We start from the raw sequence: 14,284 nt of genomic DNA, 5'->3' as shown, positions 1-14,284 counted from the left end.
TCCAAAACTGCCGAGATATAAAGAAGGACGAATGTATATACGAGGGATGTCTTTTATATTTCGGGATTTGACAACCCTTATGTTGCCATCTGCTTACTGACAGTTCTATCGTAAGGCTTGACATTTTTTAGGTTATACGTACTCAGATCGTTTTGACATATGAGCGCTATTTGTGTTGTTTACAGTAACTTAGAAGATTCATCTCGTGCGATTATTTTTTACAACTTTCGACATGGATTAACTCAACAACAGTGCATCGATTAACTTAATTAAATTTTTACGATGAAGCTCCATCAAGCACCTGTGTTTTTCGATGGTATGGTGAATTCAACCGAGGTCGTGGTTCACGCCGAGACGAATTTCGTTAAAGTTGTCCAAAATCAGTTGTTGTTCCAAAAACCATTGATGCTGTGCGCCAACTGATATTGCAAGATCGTCATGTGACCTATCGTGAGATTAAGACTACCTTAGGCATAAGTGGGACCAGCATATAGTCAATATTGCATGAACATTTGAAAATTTTATCGCGTTGCATCCCACATAATTTGACAGAATGACTTCATTTTATTCCCGTACGTAAAAAATAAAATGGGAGTTCAAAGTTTTTCGACTCCTGAAGAAGCGGTTTATGCGTTCAGAATGCATGTTTTGGAGATACCTCAATCAGAGTGGTAAAAGTTATTCGACAACTGGTTCAAACGCATGCAAAAGGTGCCCGACCAATTCAACTCCTCCTCGTCATTGCACACCCCACAGAAGTCTTCCTCTCATCTGACGTCAAATACCTGACGTTGCATTAACCAGTCAGGACTTCTGTCAGCAGTCAAAAGTCATGTTCCTCCCAGTTCCAGGAATAGCGACGTCCTGTTTTGCAAAATACTCGGATACAGGGCCCTTACCAACGGTTCCCCGTTCTCACACCCGCATCTTCTCCAGGAATGTGTAGACTCCCGCCTAAAAGACGCCGCTCCTTTCCAAAAGCCTATATGATTGCCTAGTTGAAAATAACCAATTAGACCCATCCCTAAATATAGTAGGTCCCGGGAAGGGCGGCATACCCGCAGGCGAGAGATTCTTTTTTAGGAAAACGGCGTTCAACCTGTTAACAAGGAAAGACCACCTTGTATATAATCCGTCGCGCCGAATGATGCGTGTAGCCACGCCACATCGTCATCCCCCACCAGAACGGAAGAATGCCCAAAGTTCGCCGAGGCCAGGTAGCTCCCTCAGTCTTAGGGCGATCTACTTTGCCACATTCCCGACGAACAAATCTTAAGTTGAGAACGGCATTCACCGTCTTTCTCAAGGCACTCCTCCTTGTTTCATAGATCCGCACTGCCGGAAAGAACTCAGCACCGCCAGAAAGAACTCATCCCATTGATAACCATAAGGCACTCAGGGCGGGATAAAACCGCTGCTTGTAGGGTGTTATTCCCGTATAGCATTAAATTCAGTGCGTCATACGATGCCACCTTTGGAGTGGATGTGACTGAAATTTAATGGTGACGTCCGCCAGACTACAACTCCATGTAGCTTTACAGGTCTGGCAACTACAAATAGCAAGGAAGTTATTTACCTAGATTGTATGGACAGACAAACAGACTGGCAGGGAACATGGTTTGATCGAGTTAAAAAGTTATTCAGAGTGGTTCGGTATACTAATTAATTGATTTATATTTCTTCCTTTTGAGTGCTGCAAACAAATTCACGGATTTATGACACCACCCTGTACTACACCCGCGTATAGGGTAAAATAGTCAAAACTTATGTTACTGCCACCTATGTCTTTCAAAATTGGTTTCCGCTAAGCTAAACCCAATCGTCTTTTTTGATGATGGAACAAGACCCACTGTTATGATAATAGACCACAACGACAAGGACAACAATAGCCGACACCATCGTCATCACAACCTCCCCAACAGGAACCACTCATACGAATATACATACCACCAGAAATATTTTAATACGTATTTGCAACAATAGAAGCACTTCTCCGAATACTTTTACACACATAACATAAATATGTACATACATACGTATATATGTGGCGCATAGATATGAATTCGTATCTTTGTGAGTACGATTATGTGGTATGTAGCTGAGAACTTGGGTTCGTTGCAAGTTTATCAAAATTAAGCAGAGGCGCAAGGGACATACATGTAGTGGGACCAATAATGCAAACATTCACAACATAAAGGATAATACCATATAAGCCAATCAAATCTTCACAAAATCTTTCAATTTATTACATTTCGGTTATTTGCCATGCCCTTCAGTGGCAAAGCAATGTTGTGATTTTTCGTTTGCCGTATGCGAATCAAGTGAAGAGTGTTTTCTCTATGTCTGGGCAGCAAGTAACGTGCCAGTGCTTTACTTTTATGCAAGCTAAAGAAGCATGGGGAAAGTAAAATACTGTCCTTAATATTTTGTTAAATAAATTCCTAAATAATGCTCTGATAACCAAGAAAGTATTTATGTAAAAAAAGTATATAAATACAAATCTTGAATAATTGTTTTGGCTATTGGAAAATAAAATCCAACTGAGCATGCCGCATCTTAGCCTGTGTAAAGTTTTACACCATGTATGAACCACTCTAGTTAGAGAGTGGACCACATATGTATGTATATATGTATATATATATATATATATATATATATATATATATATATATATATATATATATATATATATATATATATATATATATATATATATATATATATATATATATATATATATATACATATACATATATATATAAATATACATATATATATCTTAAATATAAAAATCTATTTGGGTTTGTTTGTGTGTTCCTTATAGACTCAGAAACGGCTGAACCGATTTTCTTGAAATTTTCATAAATAGTAATGACCCCGTGGTGAAAATAGTGTACTTCCTTTTTTGATATCTGAAGGGGGGCGGACCCTCCCCTTTCCCTAATTTTCAGAAACGCCAGATCTCGGAGATGGGTGGTGCGATTTAAGCGAAATTTTGTGTCCTCTCTTATAGCACACTAAAAATACAAATTTGGTCAATCCCATGGCAGCCGGTTGTACGCACCGGATTGACCCGATGGAATCTTCATCGGCAAGGGCTGCCGACTCAGTGTACGTGTTCGTCTTTTTTCGTCATGGGAGAGGCACATCCCGGAGTGCCTTCTCCGTATGCTTCTGGTCCGAGCCGGGATTGAAAAGAACCCCGGACCATGGTTCTGTTCCGTTTGCCAGAACCGCCTTCATCATCGGTCAGTGTCGGTGAGGTGTAACCGGTGCTTGGAGTGGGTACATTTCCGTTCTTGCTCTGGCCTAACTTCGCTACGGGAGTATAGTCATACTGGCTATGTCGCTAGGTGCTGTGCGAACATAGCCAGCAGTGGGTCACAAGCGTCGCCGTCGTCGCCTTCGGCGTCCTCGTCGTCGGACTATGTGACCCCCCCGACCTCTCCCGTACGGCAATTTATGCAACGACAGCACCCTAGCCCTACTATTGCCAGGCCAGTGTCGGGAAATGTATCGTTCTTGCAGTTTAACTGCAATGGACTGCGAGGCAAGATTGATGAGATTGTAGATTTTATGAGTCGAAAGAGCATATCGGTCGCAGCGATCCAGGAGACAAAGCTGACTAACACCTGCAGCTTGCACAGTTGTCACGGCTACAATGTGCTACGTAAGGATCGCTCAAGGAATGGAGGTGGGGGATTGGCCTTCGTTATACACCATTCCGTGCAGTATAGACCTATCTCGCCTGCGCTTGACGCTAGTGACCCATACATGGAATGTATGGGGGTAGCAGTCAGGTCTGATACTGCCGAGATAGAGATATACAACGTGTATATACCGCCGGTTGGTAGCTGTGTCCAGATTAATGGCCAGGCCTACAGCCCCGACATAAGTGGGTTGCTATCTGGCCATAGTCGTCTGGTTCTGGGGGATTTTAATGCACATCACTCGTCATGGCATTCTCCCCTAGGTAACGACCAGCGTGGCATAGCTTTGGCAGAGCAGATAGATAGCTCCACGTTTTGCACGGTGAATGAGGATGCCCCCACTAGGATTACGAGGAGGTGCAGCAGCTCGCCAGACATCTCAATCGCATCCCCTGATCTCCTGAGTGACGTATCCTGGCAAGCCGTCATCTCTTTGGGGTCAGATCACCTCCCCATAATCCTCACCATCGACCGACCACCCGACTTCATAGCCTCTGAGCGCCGGACGTTCATCAATTACAAGAAGGCCAATTGGACTGGCTTCAGAGAGTATACCAATCGCCGCTTAAATGAACTGCCACCCCCATCTGATGTGCTTGTGGCCGAGAGGAAATTCCGAGACATCATCAACGCAGCAGCCGCGCGCTTTATACCAGCCGGTTGAATACCGCAAGTGCGACCCGATTTCCCGGCGCAAGCAGTGGTACTCGCAGACGAGCGTGATGGGATTCGTGCTATGGACCCCGCTAACCCCAGAATCAGCGAGCTGAATCTGGAAATAAACAGGGTAGTCAACGAACATAAGCGGAATTTGTGGCTGGAACACTTGGAGCAATGTAACTTAGGCACCGGTGCAGGCAAATCGTGGGCCACTGTTAAGTCTCTCTCGAACCCCGGTAGACGGGACGACTGGACCTCAGTCACTTTTGGCGAGTTAACCGTGACTGATCCGAAGAGATGCGCGTTGTTCAACCGTCAATTTATTGTGCATCCCGAGAGAGACAGGGCAACGAGGAGAGCCATTCGCCGTATTCATGGTCTCCGAGCCGATGAACAGCCATCACAATTTACCGTGGGCGAAGTTACGAATGTCATCCGTGGCGCCAAACCTTCCAAGGCGTTGGGCCCCGACGGAATCTCTACATTGATGCTGAAGAATCTGGATTTACCTGGAGTTGAGTACCTTACCACTGTCCTTAATCTGTCATTGAACACTCTTATAGTTCCCGATGTCTGGAAAATGGGCAGAGTGATCCCGCTACTGAAGCCTGGTAAAGACCCGAGTTTGGGGGAGTCGTACAGACCGATCTCCCTTCTCTCACCAGTGGCTAAGACGCTTGAGGCATTACTCCTCCCGAGCCTCGTAGGAGAATTTCCATTCGCCGAGCATTAACACGGATTTCGGAGACTGCACAGCACAACAACAGCTTTGCATGCCATCACCACTCACATTTGCCGTGGCTTCAATCAACCCAGGCCATGTGATAGGACGGTCCTCGTGGCACTGGACCTATCGAAGGCATTCGACACGGTCAGCCATGCCAAATTATTTGAGGACATCGCCAACACGTCCGTCCAGCCAGGCCTGAAACGTTGGGTCGCGAATTATCTGTGTGGCCGCCAGTCATTTGTGGAATTTAGGGATAAGAAGTCAAAACACCGTAGAGTGAAACAGGGAGTTCCCCAAGGTGGGGTGATATCTCCGGCTCTGTTTAACCTCTACCTATCCTCCATCCCACCTCCTCCAGACGGCATAGAGATCGTATCATATGCGGACGACTGTACGATCATGGCATCAGGCCCCCCACCCATTGATGACATCTGCGATAGGTTGAACGTCTACCTCAACGAGCTTACCTCATATTTCGCTGCAAGAAATCTGAAGATATCCGCCACCAAATCTTCAGCCACACTGTTCACTACAAATACGCGTGAGGTGAATTCTGAGCTGACTGTGATGGTAGATGGAGAAATGATTCCGACCATCAAGTGTCCCAAAATACTTGGCGTCACATTTGATAGCTCCTACACTTTCTCCCCACATGCCACAGCAATCTGCAATAAAGTCAAAAGTAGAAACAAGGTCCTCAAGGGACTCGCTGGCAGCACTCACCTCCCCATAATCCTCACCATCGACCGACCACCCGACTTCATAGCCTCTGAGCGCCGGACGTTCATCAATTACAAGAAGGCCAATTGGACTGGCTTCAGAGAGTATACCAATCGCCGCTTAAATGAACTGCCACCCCCATCTGATGTGCTTGTGGCCGAGAGGAAATTCCGAGACATCATCAACGCAGCAGCCGCGCGCTTTATACCAGCCGGTTGAATACCGCAAGTGCGACCCGATTTCCCGGCGCAAGCAGTGGTACTCGCAGACGAGCGTGATGGGATTCGTGCTATGGACCCCGCTAACCCCAGAATCAGCGAGCTGAATCTGGAAATAAACAGGGTAGTCAACGAACATAAGCGGAATTTGTGGCTGGAACACTTGGAGCAATGTAACTTAGGCACCGGTGCAGGCAAATCGTGGGCCACTGTTAAGTCTCTCTCGAACCCCGGTAGACGGGACGACTGGACCTCAGTCACTTTTGGCGAGTTAACCGTGACTGATCCGAAGAGATGCGCGTTGTTCAACCGTCAATTTATTGTGCATCCCGAGAGAGACAGGGCAACGAGGAGAGCCATTCGCCGTATTCGTGGTCTCCGAGCCGATGAACAGCCATCACAATTTACCGTGGGCGAAGTTACGAATGTCATCCGTGGCGCCAAACCTTCCAAGGCGTTGGGCCCCGACGGAATCTCTACATTGATGCTGAAGAATCTGGATTTACCTGGAGTTGAGTACCTTACCACTGTCCTTAATCTGTCATTGAACACTCTTATAGTTCCCGATGTCTGGAAAATGGGCAGAGTGATCCCGCTACTGAAGCCTGGTAAAGACCCGAGTTTGGGGGAGTCGTACAGACCGATCTCCCTTCTCTCACCAGTGGCTAAGACGCTTGAGGCATTACTCCTCCCGAGCCTCGTAGGAGAATTTCCATTCGCCGAGCATTAACACGGATTTCGGAGACTGCACAGCACAACAACAGCTTTGCATGCCATCACCACTCACATTTGCCGTGGCTTCAATCAACCCAGGCCATGTGATAGGACGGTCCTCGTGGCACTGGACCTATCGAAGGCATTCGACACGGTCAGCCATGCCAAATTATTTGAGGACATCGCCAACACGTCCGTCCAGCCAGGCCTGAAACGTTGGGTCGCGAATTATCTGTGTGGCCGCCAGTCATTTGTGGAATTTAGGGATAAGAAGTCAAAACACCGTAGAGTGAAACAGGGAGTTCCCCAAGGTGGGGTGATATCTCCGGCTCTGTTTAACCTCTACCTATCCTCCATCCCACCTCCTCCAGACGGCATAGAGATCGTATCATATGCGGACGACTGTACGATCATGGCATCAGGCCCCCCACCCATTGATGACATCTGCGATAGGTTGAACGTCTACCTCAACGAGCTTACCTCATATTTCGCTGCAAGAAATCTGAAGATATCCGCCACCAAATCTTCAGCCACACTGTTCACTACAAATACGCGTGAGGTGAATTCTGAGCTGACTGTGATGGTAGATGGAGAAATGATTCCGACCATCAAGTGTCCCAAAATACTTGGCGTCACATTTGATAGCTCCTACACTTTCTCCCCACATGCCACAGCAATCTGCAATAAAGTCAAAAGTAGAAACAAGGTCCTCAAGGGACTCGCTGGCAGCACTTGGGGTGCAGACAAAGAAACCTTGTTGACCACGTACAAAGCAATTGGCCGGTCTGTGGTAAGTTATGCAGCGCCAGTGTGGTCACGTCAACTTTGTGACACGCAGTGGAATAATATTCAGATCTGTCAGAATGCCGCCCTCCGAACTGCGACGGGCTGTCTCCTTAGTTCTCATGTGGACCACCTCCATCAGGAGACAAAGATCCTACCAGTGCGAAGACATAACTACATGCTGTCTAAGCAATACCTTTTGGGCTGTTATCGCAGAAATCATCCAAATCATCATCTTGTGGATAGATACCCACCGCCCAGAAGCATTAAGGTTGATCTACACGATCTAGAGCGTGAGGTCCAGCGCTACAAGAGAGAACCTCTAGATCAGGCGGCATATCAAGCGGGTCTGAACAACATTCATGAAGACACGGTAGCAGACGCGTTAATTGGCTACCGGGTGAATGTGATGTGTGATGAATAGTCCTTGGAGAACGACCGCCACCCATTGCACCCGAAGAAATCGACCTCCCCCGGCAAACCAGAGTGGTTCTGGCTCAATTACGTTCCGGCAGATGCAGCCGCCTCAATTCCCACAGAGCTAAGATTGATGCCGACGTGCAAGATGTATGTCCCGATTGTAACCAGGGACCGCACGATACACGTCACCTGTTTAACTGCCCGGCCAGACCCACTCGACTCAGACCCAGATCCCTGTGGACGCACCCCATCTTAGTCGCGGAGTTCCTGGGTCTTGACACTCAACAGAATCAAGCAGACGAAAGATAGTACACAATAAACTGCTACAACAACAACAACAACAAATTTGGTATCAAAATTTCGGATGGGATACCTAGGGGGACTGTCCCACCCTTAAATCTACCAAACATATATTTTGGCCAATCACGACAATATGGGACTCAAATGAAAGGTATTTAGGATAAGAAAACGTATCCAATTGTCGAACCAAGTGTTAGGAGGACCACCCCAAGCCCCAAAACACCCCTACATCGGACATTCTTACCGGCCATGGCAATATGGGAAAATGAAAGGTATTTGCGAGTAGAATACGAATCTAATATCCAAATGTGGGACCACGTTTCTTAGGGTCCACCCCGTCCCCAAAACACCCCCCAAACAGGACTTATTAACTGACCATGGGAATATGGGGCTTAAATAAAAGGTATTTGAGTGTAGAATTCGAATCTGATATCCAAATATGGGACCAAGTGTTTGGGGGGCCGCCTCTCCCCGAAACATCCCCCAAAGGGGACAAATTTACTACCATAGCAATAAGGGGCTCAAATGAAAGGTCTTTGGGAGTAAAGCACAAATCTGATATCAATATTCGGAAAAAGTGTCTATTGGGCCACCCCACCCCCACAACACCACTTAAATGAAAGGTATTGGTGGGTAGAGCAAGAATTGATACCCATTTTCGGGACCAATTTTCTTGGGGTCCACCCCCTTCCCCAAAATACCCCACAACAGCAATTTTTTAGTGACCATCGCAATATCGGGCTCAAATGAAGGTATTTGGGAGTAGAATACGAAAAATGTAGGACCATGTATTTAGGGCATCACCCCTTTCCCAAAACACCCCCAAATGGAAAAAATTTTTCGACCATGCCAATATGTGGCTCAAATGAAAGGTATTTGATATTAGAAAACGAATTTGATAACCTATTTTGGGGCCATGTGTTTGTGGGACGCCTCATCCTGTAAACTCCTCTTAGGCCAATGGCAATACGGAGTTAAAACAAGTAAAAGCGTGCTAAGTTCGGCCGGGCCGAATCTTATATACCCTCCACCATGGATCGTATTTGTCGAGTTCTTTTCCCGGCATTTCTTCTTAGGCAAAAAAAGGATATAAGAAAAGATTTGCTCTGCTATTAGAGCGATATCAAGATATGGTCCGGTTTGGACCAGAATTTAATTATATGTTGGAGACCTGTGTAAAATGTCATCCAATTCGAATAAGAATTGCGCCCTTTGTGGGCTCAAGAAGTTAAATAGAGAGATCGATTTATATGGGAGCTGTATCGGGCTATATACCGATTCAGACCATAATAAACACGTATGTTAATGGTCATGAGAGAATCCGTCGTACAAAATTTCAGGCAAATCGGATAATAATTGCGACCTCTAGAGGCTCAAGAAGTCAAGACCCAAGATTGGTTTATATGACAGCTATATAAGGTTATGAACCGATTTGAACCATACTTGGAACAGTTGTTGGATATCGTAACAAAACACGTCGTGCAAAATTTCATTCCAATCGGATAAGAATTGCGCACTCTAGAGGCTTAAGAAGTCAAGACCCAAGATCGGTTTATATGGCAGCTATATCAGGTTATGGACCGATTTCAACCATACTTAGCACAGTTGTTGGAAGTCATAACAAAACACGTCGTGCAAAATTTCATCCCAATCGGATAAGAATTGCGCACTCTGGAGGCTCAAGAAATCAAGACCCAAGATCGGTTTATATGGCAGCTATTTCAGGTTATGAACCGATTTTAACCATACTTGGCACAGTTGTTGGATATCATAACAAAACACGTCGTGCAAAAGTTCATTCCAATCGGATAAGAATTGCGCACTCTAGAGGCTCAAGAAGTCAAGACCCAAGATCGGTTTATATGGCAGCTATATCAGGTTATGGACCGATTTGAACCATACTTGGCAAAGTTGTTGGATATAAAAACAAAACACGTCGTGCAAAATTTCATCCCAATCGGATAAGAATTGCGCACTCTAGAGGCTCAAGAAATCAAGACCCCAGAGCGGTTTATATGGCAGCTATATCAGGTTATAAACCGATTTGAACCATACTTGGCACAGTTGTTGGATATCATAACAAAACACGTCGTGCAAAAGTTCATCCCAATCGGATAAGAATTGCGCACTCTAGAGGCTCAAGAAGTCAAGACCCAAGATCGGTTTATATGGCAGCTATATCAGGTTATGGACCGATTTGAACCATACTTGGCAAAGTTGTTGGATATAAAAACAAAACACGTCGTGCAAAATTTCATCCCAATCGGATAAGAATTGCGCACTCTAGAGGCTCAAGAAGTCAAGACCTAAGATCGGTTTATATGAAAGCTATATCAGGTTATAAACCGATTTGAACCATACTTGGCACAGTTGTTGGATATCATAACAAAACACGTCGTGCACAATTTCATTTCAATCGGATAAGAATTGCGCACTCTAGAGGCTCAAGAAGTCAAGACCCAAGATCGGTTTATATGGCACCGGTTTATATATCAAAACATGGACCGAAATGGCCCATTTACAATACCAACCGACCTACACTAATAAGAAGTATTTGTGCAAAATTTCAATCGGCTAGCTTTACTCCTTCGGAAGTTAGCGTGCTTTCGACAGACAGACGGACGGACGGACGGACGGACGGACAGACTGACGGACATGGCTAGATCGACATAAAATTTCATGACGATCAAGAATATATGTACTTTATGGGGTCTCAGACGAATATTTCGAGTAGTTACAATCAGAATGACGAAATTAGTATACCCCCCATCTTATTGTGGAGGGTATAATAAATGATATTTGGGAGAAGAGCACGATGCTGATATTTTTCAGGGCCAAGTATCTGGGGGACCACTTCTCCCCCGAAAACACCACTAAATCAGACATCATAAGGATATCGGACTGAAATGTGGATGTACACCTTACATCCAAACTTAAATTCGTAGACCAATAAAGATCATATGGGATTGAGATAAAGGCGCTTATATTGTTAAACTGTTAGTCAAGTGATATACTATCCAGGGCCCCGGTCAGCTAGTATATATTTAAACAGTTGTATTCCAAATAACAGGAGTGTGCTCCTCTAAGAAACAAAAGTTTATTTTATTTAAAAATTTTTTTTTATTTAATTGTTTTTTTTTTTTTTGTAAGATTAAATATTTATCAATTTCCTGAATTAATGAATAATGAATTATTTAATTAAAGGTACAATAATTTGAAATATTTCTCCGAATACATTTTTTCCACAAATTCGTTGTCTAAAATATACCAAATATTTATAAGAAAATGGCACAATAGTCGATAATTAATTAATAAAAACTTAAATTGTTTCTGGGTCTGGAGCAATGACCTGTTTTTTGATGACGTCAGCATATCTATGGTGAATGGATTCTCAATAAGACCTTGTCATCTTTTTATAGGGTGATCCTGGGATATAGGGTGATCCCACGTTCCATTGCTATTCCGCGTCTAGAAGTCGGTTCTCGGTAACATAGTTGTAATGTTTCTACATAAATGTTCTATGGGATTGAGGTCAGGAGACTGAGCAGGTCACGGTTCAACCTGAACCCTATTGACCACCTGAAACCACCTCTTGCCAATTAACTACTATGTTTCCGGACATTCTTGTTAGAATACCTATTCAGACGCAAATTCCAGTCTGCTCGATCTAGCATTACTTCCTCTATCGTTGTAACCAGGGAATCCAAGCGGAGCACACCGAATTTTGAAGGTGCGAGAGCGGAGCGGTTTTCAATCTGAAAATCCTCTCCGCTCCGACAAAAGAAAAATCTTTTAAATGCACATTTTTATAGGAGTTGTATTTATTTAGTCATTCCGTTTGCAACATACCGAAATATAATTTTCCAACCCAACAAAGTATATATATTCTTGATCGTCGTATAATTCTAAAGCGATTGAATTATGTCGATACGTCTGTCCATCCGTCTGTTCGCCCGGGATATCGTCTTTGTGTCCGTGTGCTGTAATCACGCTACAGTAAAAATTGAGCTGAAATTTGGCACAGATTGGTATTTCTTTCGTACACAGGTTCTTCGGTGGGTTCTTCTAAGTTAGATTAAAGTGGCAGTCTGTCATCAGACTCACGTAGACATTTTCGTCCATTGTGGTACCACAGGAACAGAAGAAGGAAGATGCCTTCTAATTCCTACCGCTGGACCATCCAGATCGCTTTAACAAGCCCAACAACCTGCGAGTGTTCACATCCGCTAAATCCGACAGGTTCTCAAAAAACTATGAACGACAAGTGGAACTCCTTTTGACTTCCAGAGCGGGACACATACCCTGAAGGTGTTCTATGGTCTCTTACTCTTCGATGTCCTCACAGATTCTGCAAAAGTCTTTACTTGCAGCCTTCAGTCTGTCAGCATGTTTTCCGATTAGACAGTGACCTGTCATGACGGACACAATGGCTGAGACGTCTGTTCCAGCCAGCGACAGCAAAAGGGTTGACCCGGCACCCAGAACAGGTGAATGTGAGGTGACTCTTTAGCCATCTCATTGAGAGATCTGCGACAGTCGAAGGCGGTTTTTGTGTTCAGAAGTGCGTTCTCCAGGGATTTAATGGCTGCTTGGTTGTCTGAGAAGATATTTACGCCAATCATCGTTATTACATTATATCTTAGCCATTCCACCACTTCCATAATTGCAAGGATCGCCGCTTGATACACACTGCAGTAGTTGGGTAACATTTTCGATATGACCTGTTCTAGATCTTTAGAGTACAACCCAAAGCCCACCTGGTCGTCTAGATTGGAACCATCCATATAGAAGTCTATGTAACTTCTATTACAGGGATATAGTAATTTCAAACGATTCTATTAAAAAAGGAGGTACAGTTCTTTTTATCAAAAATCGGCTAGGGCAGTGTGTGTTCCACACTGTTTGGAACATCGGAAATTGTATTACGGATAACACAGTGTCCGTAGCCGCCTTATCATAAACAAAGAAAAAGCTTTCTCAGTCAGGTGTAGCATTAAATTCAGATATCTGAAGGTGTCGTGCTCAGTACGGCTGTGTTGCACAAACGAGCCATCCTTTGGATCTGGTTGAGTATTGAACAGTATGTGAATATTTGAAGCGCCGTCCACCAGATCACAACACCACCGTCTTGCTCGGATTTACGCCTAGACCACTCTCGGAAGACCACTTTGCTGTGGCACGTAGAGCATCCTGAAGTATATCTTTTAGAGTGCTAGGAAACTTTCCACTAATCGCAATAGCCACGTCATCAGCATACGCTGATGACACAAACAATAATATATTGTTAGTGGCTATATTCCAAAGTAAAGAAGACAGTACACCTCGTTGAGGTGTTCCACTGTTGACCCATCTTTTAAGATCCACAGATCCCAAGCCTGCCGTAATACATCTTTTAGTAAGTATGTTATTAATAAACTTTCTTACTGTAGTGTTGATGCCTAGAAACTCCAGCTCCTTCATGATTGACGACGGTTGTACATTATTGAATGCACTTTCAATGTCAAGAAATGCTATCGTTGCATATTCCTTGACAGAGAGAGAACCCTCTATGTAGGCGACTAGGTCGTGAAGGGCGGTTTCAGTGGACTTGCCCTTATTATATGCATGCTGTTGCCGAGACAGGCGATCTCCAGGGATCTTCGCCTTAAGATATTTTTCTATCAACCTCTCTAAAGTCGTCTGCATAAATGATGACAGACTAATGGGACGAAAATGAAAATGATCTTAGTGTCCCTCCATCCCACAGGTATATACGACATGCTGATACAAGAACCTATTCCAAGGGGCCAGTCGTTATTCAACTGGTGATACATCATCAGGGCTTGGATACTTTAAGGAGTCGAAACTTTTTATCGCCCATAACATCACCCAGGAATTTTTTTGAGCCTTTCTTTGCTCGTCCTTGTATTTTCTTTACTCAGACTTATAGACATCCCAATTAACTAAGTGCCCTTGTGGCTCTCGCTCTGTTGAAGAGTTTTATGCAGTACTTCCTCATACCAATCAGTTCTGGGGTCCACCATGGCGGT

Source organism: Stomoxys calcitrans, chromosome 1 (genome assembly GCF_963082655.1).
Source record: "Stomoxys calcitrans chromosome 1, idStoCalc2.1, whole genome shotgun sequence".
Taxonomy (NCBI): domain Eukaryota; kingdom Metazoa; phylum Arthropoda; class Insecta; order Diptera; family Muscidae; genus Stomoxys; species Stomoxys calcitrans.
The sequence above is the reverse complement of the archived record's forward strand: the minus strand, read 5'-3'. Positions refer to the sequence as shown.